Raw genomic sequence first — 14,602 nt, forward strand, 5'->3', positions numbered from 1 at the left:
AGAATTCAGACAGCAAATGAAACCAAATTACATCTCAGAAAACTAAGTGATAGGCCTATAAATGTTCAGCCAACATATGGAAGAGATGTATATTATACCCTTGACCAAATATACCCAATCTTCAGTAGGCAGCTTCTTGCTGTGAGCACATTGGTATAAAAGGTGGTATGAAAATGTTGGTTTGTGGAAGTTGTTATGTCCTTAGGAAATGTTTTGAGGATTACAGGTCCACTTTCTCTGCCCTGGCTTATTAACTATTTTCATAACAGATCTTCAGAGGAACCAATACACTAGCGACTCAGCTATTGCTAAGAGATGATCTCTAAAGTCAGAAAAGTTGAACATGGACTCAGGGACTCTCCTGATAGAATTGTATCCAGAATCTTTCATCTAAAAATGCCTGAAAGAGTGACATTAGCCATCCATATCCACATGTATACAAGCCACAGTGCTGATCTACTTAGGCCGGCTGCTTCCTACCAATAGAGAGCTTCCAGTCAAAATAAGATGAACTCATCTGACCCACAAAAAAGAATTCAGTTAATTTAAAATAAGACAAGGCAATTCCCACAGAATAAACTAACTTGGGCTTTTAACTAATCTTGGGTAAAACTTGGAGGCCAAGTTGATTTAGATGGCAAGCTACACATTTATATGCTTATTTGGAGTCTGGGTCTCTAACATTCATAGGAAGGGTCCCTAATACTTTCTTAATGAAAAGTTCTTCTTCTGTTTTTCTGATTTTTGTCATTGCCAAGTCCCCAGAAGGGAGAAATGTGTCTTATTTTTTGTATCCCTGGTATGTAACGCTTAGAAAATAGAAGAAATTCAATAAATGTTTATTGAATGCATTTTTAAAACCCCAAATTTGGAGACAAGATGAAAGAAGAGAGAGGAAATAATCCAATCTCTGTTTGGGTAGTGAATCATGTACCCCTGGCCTGGCTCCAACCATCTTAAAACCCAGAACATAAGTACAAGTAATAATCCCTGTTCAGAATGTCAGTATTTAACATTGTATTTATTTGCGAGGTAGGGTCTCCATTTGTTTCTGTTTCTCTCAATGTTGTGTAGCTCTGTTTGTCTGCCCTTTAACATGTTTGTCCACCCTGATGGAAAGCTTAGATGGAGTGGAAATGATGCCTATTTTAATGGCTTCATGGCACTCAAGTGGGTACTTAAAGACGTTGTTTTGAATGGAGCCTTTGGGAGACCCTAATGAGTGACACCATTCTAAATGAACTGAAATACCAAAAGAACAGGCTCTCTCTTTGGAAGAAGAATACTGAATGACATCACTGTTTCTTCAAAGCACAACACCATCATTTAGAAAACATTCCTCGTTACTTTGGAAGTCTTTCCTCTATGCTCCAGTTCCCATTTCTCTGAAGGGGGATGTTCGGGGTTAGCAGAGGGAGGCAAGGAAGAAATGGAGGAGCCATTGCTTTGTTGCTTCTTCTTGGAGTCATGACACTGTCACACATTTTCAGTATATAAATCGCCATCCTTATACAAACTTTCACCCTCCACTTCCAACAAACATCCTGGCAGTGGCACTCCAGCTGCGGCATCTAGGGAATCTTCAGTTCAGTCAGGCTTCTGTCCTCCTGTAAGCCAGCATCACTGAAAGATGGAATCAGAGCTGTGAGGAACTTTTTTTTTTTTAATTTTTTTATTTTTAGAGACAGGGTCTTACTCTGTTGCCCAGGCTGGAGTGCCGTAGTGTGATCATAGATTATAGCGGCCTCAAATTCCTGGGCTCAAGTGATTCTCCTACAGGAATCAAGTGATTCCTGAGTAGTTGGAACTATAGGTGCACACCTCCACAGTCAGCTAACTTTATTTTTAAAAAATTTTTTATAGAGATAGGGTCTCACTATGTTGCTCAGGTTGGTCTTGAACTCCTGGCCTCAAGAAATCCTCCCATCTCGGCCTCCCAAAATGCTGGGATTACAGCACCTGGGAGAAACCTTAGAAAGCACTTGTTAAACATACAATTCCCAAGGGCCCTCTCCCAGAAATACTGATCCAATGGGTCTGGAGTAGGGAAAAGAACTACAGGAGATGCTTGTCATTAGGTAAGTTCCAAAATCACTGATTTCATTTCCATCCATTTAATTTTGTAGATGATGAGATTGAAGCTAGAAAGATGTAATGATTTTGCCAAGGTCACGCAGCAAAATCTATGTTCAAGCCTAAGCTAGACCACCAGGGGCCATTTTTTTCACTGCATCCCTCAAAGATGCTACCTTAATATCTCAATTAATTAATCTCCTGTAAATGAAGTTTTTTTCTTTTTTTTAAGAAAATAAGCAATTTGGTCATGTTGATCTTTAGGAAGCACATGTAGCTGTACTGACATGTCATCTTGTGTGGTTTATTCCCACATGAGTGACTGAATTAGAAAAAATATCTGCATGGGTATCATCTGCTTCCAGAATGTATACAATTAAAGGTAATAAAGGCCAGTGCCACATGAGTGGAGGGATTGGCAGAAAGAAAAAGACAGTAGAAAAAGTAGTAGACCAGGCTCATGGCTCACACCTGTAATCCCAGCACTTTGGGAGGCTGAGGTGGGCAGATCACTTGAGGCCAGCAGTTCAAGACCAGCCTGGCTGACATGGCAGAACCCTATCTCTACTAAAAATACAATAAATAGCCAACTGTGGTGGCTCATGCCTGTAATCTCAGCTACTCGGGAAGCTGAGGCAAGAGAATCGATTGAACCCAGGAGGTGAAGGCTGCAGTGAGCCAAGATTGTGCCACTGCACTCCAGCCTGGGCGAAAAAGCAAAAAAAGAAAAATAAAAAAGTATAAAGAAGCATGCTATCTCCTTGCTCAGCTCTGTCCTGCACTGTTTGCAGAGTTACCTTCCTTTTGAGAAGCTGATTGTCTTTCACAGGCTCCTTTTTGCCTCTAAGGGAAAAGCTCGGATTTCTTAACAGGGCATGCAAGGTCCTTCAGGGGAGGTTTGCCTACCATTTTGCCTAATCCCTCACCACTCCCCCAGCCAACCCACCCTCTTGCCAAATCAATTTACTATTGTCTGAACACTCCAGGATTTCCTCTGGTTTTGTGCCTTCACATGCACTGTTCCCTGAACCTCGAATTCCCCCACCTTCTTTTTCTTCTTCTTTTGTTTTCTCTTTTTTCTTTTCTCTCTTCTCTCTTCTCTTTTCTTCTTTTCTTTCTTTGAGCTGGGTCTTATTCTGTCACCCAGGCTGGAGTGCAGTGGTGTAATCTCGACTCAACTGCAGCCCCAACCTCCTAAGCTCAAGTAATCCTCCCACCTCAGCCCTCTGCATAGCTGGGACTACAGGTGTGCACCACCATGCCAGGGTAATTTTTGTATTTTCTGTAGAGATGGTGTTTTGCCACGTTGCCCAGGCGGGATTTCTCTTTCATTGTGTAGCAAACTTCTACTTGTCCATCATATTTTAGTTTAAATACCTCTCCTCTAAAGAGTCCTCTCTAACACCTGGGGCATTTTTCTCAGCTCCTGGAGTGCTGTGTTTGAGTTTCAGTTGATCTGTTTCTGTATGTGGCTTCTTCACTTCACTGTGAGTCAAGGTGCTTAAGGGCAGCATTTTGTTTTCTCTAGCTTGGCATCTACTCGTGTAGCAAAAGAAGCTGAAAAGCAAATGGTGGAGGAACACGATACTAAAGTGATACTAAAACCAGTATTTTTAATTATATATATTTTTTATTAGTCTTAATTGGGATGTAATTCATATACTACACAATTCACCCATTTAAAGTATACAGTTCAGGCTGGGGATGGTGGCTTATGCATGTAATACCAGCACTTTGGGAGACAGATGGATCACTTGAGGTCAGGAGTTCGAGACCAGCCTGGCCAACATGGTGAAACCCCATCTCTACTAAAAATACAAAAATTAGCCAGGTGTGGTGGCATGTGCGTATAATCTCAGCTACTCAGGAGGCTGAGGCATGAGAACTGCTTGAACCCGGAAAGGGGAGGTTGCAGTGAGCCGAGATTGCACCACTGTACTCCAGCCTAGGGGATAGAGCAAGATTCTGTCTCCAAAAATAAATAAATAATAAACAAATAAACAATTCAATGGTTTTTAGTAAGTTCACAGAGTTATCACCCACTATCACTATCTAAGTTTAGAACTTTTTGTACCCCGCAGAAAGAAACTTCATACCCTTTAGCTACCACATCCTCAAGACCCCATTATTCCCCATTCAGCCCTAGGCAACCAGTAATCTACTTTCTCTCTAGGTTGCCTGTCTTGAAGATTTCATATAAATGGAATCATAAATATATGGCCTTTTGTGACTGGCTTCTTTCACTTCACGTAGTGTTTTCAAGACTCATCCACACTGTAGCATTTGTCAACATTACATTCATTTTTTTGCCCAAATAATATTTCATTGTATGGGTATCCCATATTTTCTTTATTCATTCATCAGCTGATGACCATTTGAGTTGTTTCTAATTTTTAGTTATTAAGAATAATGCTGCTTTGAACATTCATGTACAAGTTTTTGTGTAGACATGTGTTTTTATTTCTCTTGGGTAGAACTGCTAGCCATGGAATTGCTGGGTTAACCTTTTCCAAAGCAGCTGCTCCATTTTACATTCCCACCAGCAACATTTGAGGGTTCCAATTTCTTCACATCCTCACTGACACGTGTTAGAATCCATCTATTTGATTACAGCCATTCTGGTGGATATCTCATTTTTATTTTCATCTCTCTAATGACTCATAATTTTTAGCATCTTTTCATGTGCTTATCAGCTATTTGTATATTTTATTTAGAGAAATGTCTGTTTGAATCCTTAGCCCATTTTCAAATTGAGTTATAGGTCTTTTTATTGTTGAGTTGTAAGAGTTCTTTCTTATATTTTGGGATTTTTCTTTTCTTTTCTTTTTTTTCCCAAGATGGAGTCTCCTCTGTCATCCAGGCTGGAGTGCAGTGTTGTGATCTCTGACTCCTGGGTTCAAGCAATTCTCTTGCCTCAGCCTCCCTAGTAGCTGGGTCTACAGGCTAATGTCACCACACCCAACTAATTGTGGTAGTTTTAGTAGAGACAGGGTTTGCCATGTTGGCCAGGCTGGTCTAGAACTCGTGACCTCAGGTGCTCCGCCCACCTTGGCCTCCCAAAGTTCTGGGATTACAGGTCAATTTTTCTATTTTTTTCTGTCATTTGTGCTTTGGTATCACACATAAGAAAGCACTGCCTAACCCAAGGTCATAAAGATTTACCACTATGCATTCTTCTAAGAGTTATAAACTGTTAGTTCTTACATTTAGGTCTATGATTGATTTTGAGTTAATTTTTGTGAATGGTTTGATGTAGGGATCCAATTTTATTCCTGTGCCCATGAATATTCAGTTATCTCAGCACCATTTGTTGAAAATAATATTATTTCCCCATTAAATTGTTTCCTCCCCTCACAAAATCAATTGACCATAAACATGAGGTATGTGGACCCACCATTTTTTAAATTAAGCTATATCCTATTCTTCTGCCACTACTAATTAAAACCTTTTTATCTTTAATTATGGATTCAAAGATTTTGTGCCAATAATTAAGTTGGAGGCAATGAAATTTGAAGCACAAAGTTTTCCTAAAATTAAAGTAACCTCAAGGACCTGAGAGAAACTCTCAGAGGGTACAAGGCAATGGGCTTCCACTGCTGAAGGCCTGTGCTTGGACACTGTTGAGGTTAGGGAACCACAGGTCACCCATCCTTTGGAGCTGGCTGCCCCTGCTCAGCAGACTTTCTCTCTCCAGGGAGTCCCACTGAAACCTTTCTTTCTTCTTCTGCTTCAAAACAAACCCCACCCCATCCAAATCTTACTCTCTCCCTTATCCCAAAATTCATATTTTGAGTTTCTTAGTATATGAGGTGGTTTTCAGTAGGGTGTAATTCATTTTTTCAACACATATTTATCGCACATCTGCTCTGTTCTTGATTTTGTTCTTGGCTCGGGAATACAGAAACAAAACAGAAAATGCTTTGCTCTCAAAGAATGTACATTTTATTAGCACAAATTAGCAAAAAAACTAAAACAAACAAAAAACCTCAAGTAATGTAATAAGTAAATAAATTCCAGATAGTGATTAATGCCCTAACAAAAATAAAAAGGGATAGCAGAATTGCAAGTGAAAGAGGGGTCCTATTTTAGGTAGGCTTATTAAGGGAGCTTTGCCAAGAGGGTGGTTGGTATTTGAAAACTGAGAAGTGAGCCATGCGAAGATCAGAGGGGAGAGTAATCCAGGCAGAGGTAGCAGCAAGTACAAAGGCTCCAAGGAGGGTATGCGGAGTGGCAAGAAAACAAATGTGGCTGGAGCGGAGTGAATGAGGGAGAAAGGGGAAAAGGGGTTATGGTAAAAGAAGAAGCCGAAGGCAAGATCATGCAGAACTTTGTAGACATGGATTAGGAGTTTAGATTTTGTTCTAAATGTGAGAAAAAGCCCTTGAAGAATTCTAAGCAAGGGAGTGATATGATCTGATTTCCACTTTAAAGAGAGTACTCTGAGAGAAGAAAACAGATTAAAATCGTTGTGATCTTGAATTAGGCAAAAATGTCTTAGATATAATACATAAAAGCTTGATCCATAAAAGAAAAAAATGTAAAAATTGTATTTCATAAAAATTAAGAATTTCTCTTTTCTTTCTGAGAAACATTATTTAGAGGATTAAAAGACCAGGCACCATCGGTCAGGCATGTAAGGAGCTTGGAAGTCGTCACTCCATCCAAACAAGTAAAAAGCTGAACAAACTGAAAAATGAATGAAATTAAAAAACCAATGAGAAGGAACCAGTATGAGGAGGGACAACTTAAAATGTAATTGACAAATTGCTGGAGGCTTAGTGTGGACAAGTTTCTGAGTCAAAAACTCCAGGGGATACGGTCAATGGGGTGTGGGACACTTTTGTGAGTTTTACCTCCAGGAGCTTGATGAGATTCTCACAGTGAATACTGGACAAAAATTCCCTCATTCTTCTGGCAGGGGTAGGAAAAAATGAATCATTTTGAAATACACCAAAGCATGCTGTACTTCTTAGCAAGGGCTGCCTTCAGGACCTTGATAAGGACCCCTAACCTGCTGGGGTTTAATCAGAATTGTCCTGGGGGGAGGGAAATACTCAACTTCAGCCCACTCTAACCATTCTGTCCAACTAAAGCAGGGAAGAAAACACTAACAAACACTTGTAAAGTTCACAGTCAGTCCATGGGCACAGGCTCACCTAAACACCTAATCTTAGGACTACAGATGAGTAAGTAGTCCCCTACTATTTATGGGGAACTTCCTTTTCCCTCACACCTTAGGACTACATCACTAACGGTCTATTTATCACAGTTCCTTTTACACGGCACATCATGTCTAGCTATCAAGATAAAATTATAAGGCCACGCCTGTAATCTCAGCACCTCAGGAGGCCAAGGCGGACAGATCACTTGAGCTCAGGAGTTCGAGACCAGCCTGGCCAACATGGTGAAATCCCATCTCTACTAAAAATACAAAAAATTAGCCAGATATAATGGCTCATGCCTGTAGTCCCAGTTATTTGAGAGGCTGAGGCAGAAGAATCGCTTGAACTTGGGAGGTGGAAATTGCAGTGAGCCTAGATCGTGCCACTGTATTCCTGCCTGGGAGACAGAGAGAGACTCCATCTCCAAAAAAAAAAAAAAAAGATAAAATTACAAGGCATACTAAAAAAGCATAGTTTGAAGAAACAGAGCAAGCATCAGAACCAGACAGATATAGCAGAGATGTTGGAATTATCACAGTGAGAATTTAACACAAATATGATACATAGGCTAAGAACGCTAATGGATAAAGTAGATAGCATGCAAGGACAGATAGGAAATGTAAGCAGAGAGAGGGCAATACTAACAAAGAATTAAAAATAAATGTTGGAGATTAAAAAACCACTGTAACAGAAACGAAAAATGTCTTTGATAGGCTTATAGTAGACTGCATATGGCTGAGGAAAATCTCTGAGCTTGAGGTGATTTCAATACAGTTTTGAGTTTTCATCTCAAAACTGAAAAGCAAAGAGAAAAGACACTGGGAAAAGAAAGAACATTCAAGAACTGTGGGGCAACTACAAAAGGTTTAATATATGCATAATAAGAATACTAGAAGGATAACAAAAAGATATATTGAAGCAATATTGACTGATAATTTTTTCCAAATTAATGTCAGACATCACAGATCCAGGAAACTCAGAGAACACCAATCAGGTTAAGTGCCAAAAAAACCAACACCTAGGCATACCACATTGAAACCTCAGAAAATCAAATATGAATTTTTAAATTTCAAACAAAGCCAGAAGAAATAAACACCCAACCTACATAGAAGCAAAGATAATAATTATATGACTTTTTCTCAGAAACCATAAAAGAAAAAAGAGAGTAAAGTGAAATATTTAAACTGTTGAGAGGAAAAAATCAAACTAGAATTCTGTCCCCTGTGAAATGATCCTTCAAAAGTGAAGAAAAAAATAAAGATTTTTCATACAAATGAAAATTAAGGGAATTTGTTGCCAGTTGACCTGGTCTGCAAGAAATATTAAAAGAAGTTATTCAGTATGAAGGAAAATAGTATAAGTCAGAAGTTCAGGTCTGCAGAAAGAAAGCGCATCAAAGAAGAAATACATGAAGGTTAAATAAAAACTTTTATTTTTCTTATTTTTAATTGATCTAACAACTATTTGTCCAAAGAACAATATCAATAATGTATTCAAGTATAGATGCATGCGTGTGTATGTCTCTCTCTCTGTGTGTGTGTGTGTGTGTGTGTGTGTGTGTGTGTGTGTGTTGATGCTTATATATAAATGAAATGAATGATAGCAATGATACAAAAAACAGGAAGAAGGAATTCGGATTATTTTGTTATAAACTACTCACATCATCCATGAAGCAGTGTACTTTGATTTGCAAGGGGATTTAGAGTAGTGATAAATTAATATTGCAAACTCTAGGGCAAACACTAAACAAGTAAAAAGAAGTATAACTGATATGCTAAGAAAGGAGAGAAAGTGAAATCATTTTATAAAATGCTCGATTGTAAACACAAAAGACAAAAGTAGGAACAGAGAAAAGGGCAACAAGCAGAAAACAGTAACTAATATGGCAAATCTTAATCCAACTATATCAATGATCACTTTGAAGATCAGTGATATAAATATACCAATTAAAAGACAGAGATGTCTGTGTGGGTCAAAAAACAAGATCCAACTATAGGATGTCTACAAGAAATCCACTTTAAATATAAAGACACATACAGATTAAAAGTAAATGGGTGACCAAATATTTAAGGAAGAAATTATACTAATTCTTTACAATCTTTTTCAGAAGACAGAAGCAGACGGAAGACTGTGAAGCTAGTATCACCCTAAACCAAAATCAGAAAAGACGTTACAAGAAAGCTGCAGACCAGTATCTCTCATGAACACAGATACAAAAATCCTTAACAAAATATTAGCGAATCAAATGTAGAAAAAGAATTATACACTATGACCAGGTGGAATTTAACTCAGTTGTGCAAAGATGATTCAACATTAAAAAAATCAACTAATGTGATCTATCATCTCAACTAGATAAAGAATAAAACTAACATTATCATATCAATAGATATAGAAAAAGCATTAGATGAAATCCAACACCCATTCATCCTTGACAGGGACTATTGAAAAAAAAAAAAAACAAAAAAAACCCTACAGCTAACATCATACTCAATGATGAGAAAATAAAGCTTTCCCACTAAGATCAGGATCAATACAGATGTCCCCTCACCTACCATTGGTTCCCTTCCTTCCTTCCTTCCTTTTTTTCTTTCTTCTTTCTTTCTCTTTCTTTCTCTCTTTCTCTTTCTTTCTTTCTCTCTCTCTCTTTTTCTTTCCCTCCCTCCCTTCCTCCCTCCCTTCCTTCCTTCCTTCCTTTCTTCTTTTTTTTTCACAGGGTCTTGTTCTGTCATCCAGGCAAAAGTGCAGTGGTGTGAACATGGTTCACTGGAGCGTCGACCTCCTGGACTCAAGTGATCCTTCCATCTCAGCCTGCTGAGTAGCTAGGACCACAGGTACGCAACACCATACCCAGCTAATTTTAAAAAGGTTTTTGGAAAGATAGGTCTCCTATGCCCAGGCCAGTCTTGAACTCCTGGGCTCACATGATCATCCTGTCTCAGCCTCCCAAAATGCTGGAATTACAGGCATGAACTACTGCACCTAGCCATACTATTCCTTTTCAACATCATACTGGAAGTCCTAGCTAATGGAATAAGACAAGGAAAGCAAATTAAAAGTGGAGTGATAGGAAGGAAGAAATAAAACTGTCTTTGTGGTAAATGACATGATTGTCTACGTTGAAAATCTGAAAGAATTTCCCCCAAACTCTTGGGATTAGCCAGGTGTGGTGCCTCATGCCTGTAGTCCCAGCTACTTGGGAGGTTGAGGTGGGAGGATTACTTGAGCCCAGGAGCTTGAGGCCAGCCTGGGCAACACAATTAGACTTTACCTCTTAAAATAAACAAAAACTCCCAGAACTTCTTCTGCAATTTTAACAAGGTTGCAAGGTATAAGTTTAATACACAAAAGTCAATCTTTCCCTCTATACTGGCCAATAAGTGGAACTTGAAAATAAAAACACAATACCATTTATATCAGCACCCAAAAAAATGCAACAATTAGGTATAAATCTAATGAAACATATACAAACTTTATATGAGGAAAACTGCAAAACCTTGTTGAAAGAAATCAAAGAACTAAATAAATCGTCCATGTTAAGGATAAGAAGACTCAATATTGTCAAGATGTCAGTTTTTGCTAACTTGATCTATAAATTTAGTGCAATCCTAATTTGTCATGGACAAGGTAGCAAAGGAAATGTAATGGAAAAAAATGATAATCTTATCAACAAATGGTGTTGGAATAACTGGACATCAACATGCAAAATAATGTATCTAGACAAAGACCTTATACCCTACACAAAAATTAACTCAAAATGGATCACAGATCTAATCATAAAACACAAAACTATAAATTTCTAGAAGATAACATATGAGAAAATCTGATGACTTTGGGTTTGAAAATAACTTTAGATAAAACATCAAAGTCGTAATCCATGAAAGAAAGAAACCATAAGCTGGACTTCACTAATATTAAATTTTTTACTCTGTGAAACATACTGTCAAGGAAAGGAAAAGCCAAACCACAGATGGGGAGAAAATATTTGCAAAAATATATGTCTGATAAAGGGCTGTAATCCAAAATATAAAAATAACTCTTAAAAAGCAACGATAAGAAAACAACCCAATTTAAAACTAGGCCAAAGATCTTAACAACCCACAAAAGAAGATATACAGGAGGCAAATAAGCATATGAAAATCTCAGCATCATACCTCATCAGGAAATGCAAACTAAAACGAGACACCACTATACAACTATTAGAATGGCCAAAACCCAGAACACTGATAACACCAAATGCTGAGGAGGATGTGGAGCAACAGAAATGCTCATTCTTTGCTGGCTGGAATGCAAAATGTTTCAGCCACTTTGGAAGACAGTTTGGCAGTTTCTTACAAAACTCAACATACTCTTAACATACAATCCAGCACTCACACTCCTTGGTATTTACCCAAGTGAGTTAAAAAAAAAAAATCATGTCCACACAAAACCTGCACACAGGTGTTGATTTATTCATAGTTGCCAAAATTCAGAAGCAACCAAGATGTCCTTGGGTAGATGAACGGATGAATAAACATCCAGACAATGGGATATTATTCAGCACTAGAAGGAAATGAGATAACAAGCCATGAAAAGACATGGAGGAAAGTTGAGTGCATGTTACTGAGCGAAAGAAGCCAATTTGGAAGGCTATCTGCTGTATAATTCCAACTATGTGACATTTTGGAAAAGGCAAAATTGTGGAGACAGTAAAAAGACCACTGGTGGCTAGGGGTTGGTGGGGAAGGAGGGGTAAATAAAGAGGATTTTAAGGGCAGTGGAATACTTTATATGACACTATAATGGCACATACATGCCATTGGATCTTCGTCCAATTCCACAGAATGTAAGACACCAAGAGTGAGCCCTAATGTAAACTCAGGACTTTGGGGGAGAATAATGTGTCAGTGTAGACTGATCAGTTGAAGCAAATGCACCATTACAATGGAAGGTGCAGAAATGCACTGGGAGAGGCTATGCATGTAAGGGGCAGGTTTAAATGGGAAATCTCTATACCTTCCACTCATTTTGCTGTGCTAAAACTGTTGTAAAATATTTTTTTTAAAATACAAGGCATACACTGAGAGACTGAGAGAAAATATTTTCAAATTACGTATCAAACAAAGGACGGATATCCATTTCCTAAAAGAAACAAAAACAAAAACATAAAAACAACCTTTCTAAACTCAATTAGAAAATAATCAAATTTGAAAATAGTGGTCAGGCACAGTGGCTCTTGCCCATAATCTCAGCACTTTGGGAGGCCAAGGTGGGAGGGTCATTTGAGCCCAGGAGTTTGAGACTAGCCTGGATAATATAATGAGACCTCATCTCTACAAAAAATTAAAAGACTAGCTGAGCATGATGACACATGCCTGTGGTCCCAGCTACCCAGGAGACTGAGGCAGGAGGATCACTTGAGCCTGGGAAGCACAGGTTGCCCTGAGCTGAGACTGTGTCACTGCACGCGAGCCTGGGTGACAGAGTGAGACCCCATCTCAAAAAATATAAATACATTTTGACATATATATATATATATATATATATCGCAAAAGACTTGGATATTTCACTAAAGAAGGTATATGGATAGCAAAAAAATCATATGAGAAGGTGTTTGACATCATTAGTCATTAGTGAATTGCAAATTAAAAGCACAAACTCCTACACATCTTGTAGGACAGCTAAAATACAAAACAATAATAATATGAATGCTGGTGAGATCATGGAGAAACTGGATCTCTCATACAGTGTTGATGGGAATACAAAGTGGTACATCTACTTTGGAAAACAGTTTGGCAATTTTTATAAAGTTAAACATATACCTTAAAACCTTGATACCAGGCCAGGTGTGATGGCTCACGCCTATAATCCCAGCACTTTGGGAGGCTGAGGCAGACAGATCACCTGAGGCCAGGAGTTTGAGATCAACCTGACCAAAATGGCAAAAACCCATCTCTACTAAAAACACAAAAATTAGGCTGGGCGCGGTGGCTCAAGCCTGTAATCCCAGCACTTTGGGAGGCCGAGGCGGGTGGATCATGAGGTCAAGAAATCGAGACCATCCTGGTCAACACGGTGAAACCCTGTCTCTACTAAAAAAAATACAAAAAATTAGCTGGGCATGGTGGCGTGTGCCTGTAATCCCAGCTACTCGGGAGGCCAAGCCACAAGAATCGCCTGCACCCAGGAGGTGGAAGGTTGCAGTGAGCAAGGTCGTGCCACTGTACTCCAGCCTGTGCGACAGAACGAGATCCTGTCTTTAAAAAACCAAAACAAAAAAATTCTAGAGAAGCTGAACTCTTTTTCTTTAAAAAAAAAACAAAAACAAAAAAACAACTTTTATGCCACTCTTATTTACCCTAAGAGAAATGAAAATGTATGTTCACTCAAAAACTTGTATATGAATGTTTACAGCAGTTCTATTTGTAATTATCAAACACTGGATAGTCCATTCTCACACTGCTATAAGGAACCACCTGAGACTGGGTAATTTATCAAAAAAAGAAGTTTAAATGGCTCACAGTTCTGCAGACTGTGCCGGTGGCGTGGCTGCGGAGGCTTCAAGAAACTTTTAATCATGACGAAGGCGGAGGGGAAGCAAGCACACCCTGAGTGGCTGGAGCAGGAGGAAGAGAGGGAAGTGGGAGGTGCCACACACTTTTAAACAACCAGATCTCGTGAGAACTCACTATCACGAGAACAGCAAGGGGGAAATCTGCCCCCAGGATCCAATCAACACCTACTAGGCCCCTTCTCCAACACTGGGGATTACAGTCTACATAAAATTTGGGCAGGGACACAAATCCAAACCACATCACAACCTAAACGCCCTTCACTGGGGAAGGGATGTACAAACTGTGGTCTATCTATACCATAGAATACTGCTCAGTAAGGAAAAGGAATGGACAATTGAAAGGCACTCCATCAGGAATGCATCTCAAATACATCATGATACATCATGATAAGTGAAAGAACCACAAAGACTCGTATTGTTAGATTCTGTTTATGTAACATTCTGGAAAAGGCAGAACTATAGTAATAGAAAATAAATCAGTGGGCCAGGCACCGTGGCTCACGCCTGCACTTTGGGAGGCCGATGCAGGCAGATCACCAGAGGCCAGGAGTTTGAGACCAGCCTGGCCAACATGGGAAAACCCTGTCTCTAGTAAAAATACAAAAATTGGCCGGGCGCGGTGGCTCCCCAGCTGGGATTACCCAGCACTTTGGGAGGCTGAGGCGGGCGGATCACGAAGTCAAGAGATCGAGACCGTCCTGGTCAGCATGGTGAAACCCCGTCTCTACTAAAAATACAAAAAATCAGCTGGGCCTGGTGGCGCGTGCCTGTAATCCCAGCTACTCAGGAGGCTGAGGCAGGAGAATTGCCTGAACCC

General features: G+C 39.3%; 1 long non-coding RNA gene across 1 annotated transcript; it reads right to left on the reverse strand.

The window, feature by feature from the left end:
• Nucleotides 1–1,002: 1,002 nt before the first annotated feature.
• Nucleotides 1,003–13,887, reverse strand: LOC108302635. Its single transcript, XR_001824432.2, has 2 exons — nt 13,733–13,887; nt 1,003–1,623 (listed from the first exon to the last, which is right to left on the reverse strand). It is a non-coding gene; the product is annotated as an uncharacterized LOC108302635 (long non-coding RNA).
• Between the last annotated feature and the right edge of the window lie 715 nt (nt 13,888–14,602).

Source organism: Cebus imitator, unplaced genomic scaffold (assembly GCF_001604975.1).
Source record: "Cebus imitator isolate Cc_AM_T3 unplaced genomic scaffold, Cebus_imitator-1.0 Scaffold42, whole genome shotgun sequence".
Lineage (NCBI taxonomy): Eukaryota > Metazoa > Chordata > Mammalia > Primates > Cebidae > Cebus > Cebus imitator.